The following is a 5,831-nucleotide window of genomic DNA, read 5'->3' on the forward strand; positions in this document are numbered from 1 at the left end:
AACACCCAACGATGAACATCGCAAGTAAATTGGTTGATGTAGGAATGTGACATTTTTGGCTCTTGCAACAGTTGTGATGTAAAAATTGAAACAATATGCATAAATAATAGATATGAATAAACTAATGGACAGCCTGTTCCAGCACGATACACCTAGCCAGTTGGGTTGAGTTCGCAGACACAGTCAGACGCTGTAAATCAGCGGAGAAATTCATTATGGACCGTAATGTATCAACGACACAAAGTTTGGAGAAGACCAGTCAACCGAGAGACCTCTGCCGGCGACTGCAATGACAGAAGCCCCAACAAGATATATGTATACTGCCTTATTAACATATGAATAAATGATGTGTTACTGTCTGGCTGTGTTAGTTACCTGCCTTAACTCATACATGATGTGTTACTGTCTGGCTGTGTTAGTTACCTGTTAACTCATACATGATGTGTTATCGTCTGGCTGTGTTAGTTACCTGCCTTAACTCATACATGATGTGTTACTGTCTGGCTGTGTTAGTTACCTGCCTTAACTCATACATGATGTGTTACTGTCTGGCTGTGTTAGTTACCTGCCTTATCTCATACATGATGTGTTACTGTCTGGCTGTGTTAGTTACCTGCCTTAACTGATACATGATGTGTTACTGTCTGGCTGTGTTAGTTACCTGCCTTAACTCATACATGATGTGTTATCGTCTGGCTGTGTTAGTTACCTGCCTTAACTCATACATGATGTGTTACTGTCTGACTGCTCTTGTTATACCTGCCTTAACTCATACATGATGTGTTACTCTCTGGCTGTGTTAGTTACCTGCCTTATCTCATACATGATGTGTTACTGTCTGGCTGTGTTAGTTACCTGCCTTAACTCATACATGATGTGTTACTGTCTGGCTGTGTTAGTTACCTGCCTTAACTCATACATGATGTGTTACTGTCTGGCTGTGTTAGTTACCTGCCTTAACTAATACATGATGTGTTACTGTCTGACTGCTCTTGTTATACCTGCCTTAACTCATACATGATGTGTTATCATCTGGCTGTGTTAGTTACCTGCCTTAACTCATACATGATGTGTTACTGTCTGGCTGTGTTAGTTACCTGCCTTAACTCATACATGATGTGTTACTGTCTGGCTGTGTTAGTTACCTGCCTTAACTCATACATGATGTGTTAGTTACCTGTTAACTCATACATGATGTGTTACTGTCTGGCTGTGTTAGTTACCTGTTAACTCATACATGATGTGTTATCGTCTGGCTGTGTTAGTTACCTGCCTTAACTCACACATGATGTGTTTCTGTTTGGCTGTGTTAGTTACCTGCCTTAACTCATGCATGATGTGTTTCTGTCTGGCTGTGTTAGTTACCTGCCTTAACTCATACATGATGTGTTACTGTCTGGCTGTGTTAGTTACTTGCCTTAACTCATACATGATGTGTTACTGTCTGGCTGTGTTAGTTACCTGCCTTATCTCATACATGATGTGTTACTGTCTGGCTGTGTTAGTTACCTGCCTTAACTCATACATGATGTGTTACTGTCTGGCTGTGTTAGTTACCTGTTAACTCATACATGATGTGTTACTGTCTGGCTGTATTAGTTACCTGCCTTAACTCATACATGATGTGTTTCTGTCTGGCTGTGTTAGTTACCTGCCTTAACTCATACATGATGTGTTACTGTCTGGCTGTGTTAGTTACCTGCCTTAACTCATACATGATGTGTTACTGTCTGGCTGTGTTAGTTACCTGCCTTATCTCATACATGATGTGTTACTGTCTGGCTGTTTTAGTTACCTGCCTTAACTCATACATGATGTGTTACTGTCTGGCTGTGTTAGTTACCTGTTAACTCATACATGATGTGTTACTGTCTGGCTGTGTTAGTTACCTGCCTTAACTCATACATGATGTGTTACTGTCTGGCTGTGTTAGTTACCTGCCTTAACTCATACATGATGTGTTACTGTCTGGCTGTGTTAGTTACCTGCCTTAACTCATACATGATGTGTTACTGTCTGGCTGTATTAGTTACCTGCCTTAACTCATACATGATGTGTTACTGTCTGGCTGTGTTAGTTACCTGCCTTAACTCATACATGATGTGTTATAGTCATATTAATGATGTAAAGTCATATTCATGCCATGCCAGCTCCTTCAGCTCTGATATTTATAGTCATATTCATGCCATGCCAGATCCTTCAGCTCTGATATTTATAGTCATATTCATGCCATGCCAGATCCTTCAGCTCTGATATTTATAGTCATATTAATGCCATGCCAGCTCCTTCAGCTCTGACATTTATAGTCATATTAATGCCATGCCAGTTCCTTCAGCTCTGATATTTATAGTCATATTCATGCCATGCCAGATCCTTCAGCTCTGATATGTATAGTCATATTCATGCCATGCCAAGTCCTTCAGCTCTGATATTTATAATAATTTTCATGTCATGCCAGCTCCTTCACCTCTTATATCTATAGTCATATTAATGCCATGCCAGCTCCTTCAGCTCTGATATTTATAGTCATATTAATGCCATGCCAGCTCCTTCAGCTCTGATATTTATAGTCATATTAATGCCATGCCAGATCCTTCAGCTCTGATATTTATAGTCATATTAATGCCATGCCAGCTCCTTCAGCTCTGATATTTATAGTCATATTCATGCCATGCCAGCTCCTTCAGCTCTGACATTTATAGTCATATTAATGCCATGCCAGATCCTTCAGCTCTGATATTTATAGTCATATTAATGCCATGCCAGATCCTTCAGCTCTGATATTTATAGTCATATTAATGCCATGCCAGATCCTTCAGCTCTGATATTTATTGTCATATTAATGCCATGCCAGAATCTTCAGCTCTGATATTTATAGTCATATTCATGCCATGCCATGCCAGCTCCAGGCAAATAAATAATCTCTCTCTACAGAAACCTTCAACGGAAACAGGCAAATAAATAATCTCTCTCTGGCCCTTTAATGAAACGTTCAACACAAACAAAGTTCCGACTGAAGTGATTTCCACCCCCCGTGGCGGTGACATTACCGCCACTGTAAACACATTATAAATAACATATTTCTGTCCATTCCTCCTTTCCATACTTAAGGTTAAGTTGAGTTCATTATGCAGGCCAATGCCCTTCGTGCAATAAGCAACGCATAAATTATACATACTAATTACATTGGATGGGCAGCCACTTTAAATGAACGCTCTTAATTAAACCCTAGAACAACATTGTGGTTGTGTACAGGATGGAATTGGAGGTGGAGCTGTATTTCACGAGCGTGTGCGCGCGTGCGTGCATGTGTGTGTGTGTGCGCGCGCGCGTGTGCGTGTGAGTTAACCTTCATATCTGACTGGATGGGGTCTTATTGCGGAGGTAACGAGGACAGCAGTTATTTAAGATACGATGCGGGCTGATTACATCTCAAAGCTGTTTAAAGGGACCTCATTCACACTGAAAAACCCTGTTGTAATTGTACAAGTTTTGGAAATAAAAGATACTGTGTGAACTTTTGTTTTAATTCGCATTTTTTTGATAATGGCAGCCTTACAGGGTAGCACATCAGACTGACTTGGTATTTCTAAAATCAGGAGCTAGCAGACATCTCGTTCTTTCTCATTTCCAAAATTAAAATCATGAAATCTCAGAGGGACACGTTTAAACCAGTGCAACGTTTGTGTGTTGTTGTAAATGTTCATATACAAACTACAGTTTCATGTAAAAACGTTTAAAAACGTTTAAACGGAACTTCAAGCTAATGAGACGGGTTTGTTCATCTGGAATTTATGAAATTCAATTGGATACTTTTAATGAATTCAAGGTCTTCAAAAATGTTCGGTGATAATTAATTATTATGCATTGATTTCAAATCGTCATACTTTAATTCATTAAACCTGATTGTTAAAACACAAATAAATTTAAAAGCAAACCAACCTTGTGGACAGTTGGATTGTACCTGAATTCCAGGATACTTTTCAATCAAGGGCTGAGTAAAAATGTTGAAGTTATTTCACTACACATATATGCAAATATATATTTCCGTAACTACCATATTATAACTATATATATTTCCGTAATTACCATATTATAATCACGTAAATATATATTTCTGTAACTACCCTATTATAAATATATATTATTTAACTACCCTATTATATATATATATTATCGTAACTACCCTATTATAAATATATATTATCGTAACTACCATATTATAAATATATATTTCCGTAACCACCCTATTATAAATATATATTCCCGTAACTAACCTATTATAAATATATATTATCTAACTACCCTATTATAAATATATATTATCTAACTACCCTATTATAAATATATATTCCCGTAACTACCCTATTATAAATATATATTATCGTAACTACCCAATTATAAATATATATTATCGTAACTACTCTATTATAAATATATATTATCGTAACTACCCTATTATAACAGAATAAATGGGACAGGTCTCTCTCTGCTCGTCCCTGACAAAGACAGAGCTATGAAGAGCTCCTTAAAACGTTGCTTCTAAAACACTAATAAATTGCGATTGTGTTCGGTGTACCTGTAGCCTGCGGTAATAGATGTACTCGATAATGTTCCGATTGTAACCTCTGTTGAAGACAACATTATTCAAATACTCTATCAACGAATTGCAATTTCCTTTTCAGAATAATGAGGGTATTGGAATGCATCACAACGTCGTCCCTCTGCTCAAGCCCAGTTCAGTGCTTAATGAATACAATAGCAAAAGTCGAGGTATTTTCGTATATTTAATGTGTGTGTTTGCACTTTATATTATGAGAAAAGTGAATTTCATCATTTCACACCAGTGACAAAACAAAATGGCAAGTGTCGCCGTCTACGCACTTCTTGTGTTGGTACTGTCCAACAAACCTTCAATGTTGTGCAAACAGACCAAACAGAGGGGGGGGGGGGGGGGGGGGGGGGTCGTGGGGTGGGGGGGGCACATTTAAATTCCAAAGAGGTTTTCAGAACTCGTTTCCAAGTCCCCCCAGTCAGCAATGTGTTGGTGAAAATCACTCTTTTTGTCTCATTGAAAAAGGGGACTATATCTACATCGGTGGCCCCGTCTAACTTCGCTATTCTTTACGTTCCCTATTCAAGACGAATGGACTGAATGAAGTGGATGGGGGGGGGGGGGGGGGGTGTATTTGATGTAGGTCTCGTTAATAGCATACAGTGATGGAATCCTAACATATTTGTTTATACTTAGCGATGGGGGATTGAGTTGAGAAAATCCCCAGGAATCGGTTTACATCCATAACGAATATTGTCTCAAAGGAAGTTTGTATAAATAGAGATTTTGGCTGGGAATATTGGGTTATTATTTATTTTTGTGCAAAGACAGCTATAATTGTTTAAATATATATCATAATATTAGTATAGTTGTAGTATAAACACAACATTAGGCCTCTAACTGTGACTAACGTTGGAACATAAAGGAATGCGTGTTTGTCCCTTAAACACACCTGTAACCTGTTGAATAAGGGAGATCTGCACGCTGAATTGCCTTCATGCATTGGAATCTAGTTCATTTCAGCGCAAAGTGTGGTTTAATAGGACTTAGTGTCATTTAAACCGCAATGAACCATGTACAATTACATAATCACTATTATTGCTACCTTACTTGCTTGACTTTATAATAATTTAAACTACTATAGTCTAGAATGCTACAACACCAACAATCATATTTACTAAAGCATTATATATATATTTTTTTTTAAGTGTGTGTGTGTGTGTGTGGATGTGTGTGTGTGTGTGTGTGGATGTGTGTGTGTGTATGTGTGTGTGTG

Source organism: Oncorhynchus clarkii, chromosome 6 (genome assembly GCF_045791955.1).
Source record: "Oncorhynchus clarkii lewisi isolate Uvic-CL-2024 chromosome 6, UVic_Ocla_1.0, whole genome shotgun sequence".
NCBI lineage: Eukaryota > Metazoa > Chordata > Actinopteri > Salmoniformes > Salmonidae > Oncorhynchus > Oncorhynchus clarkii.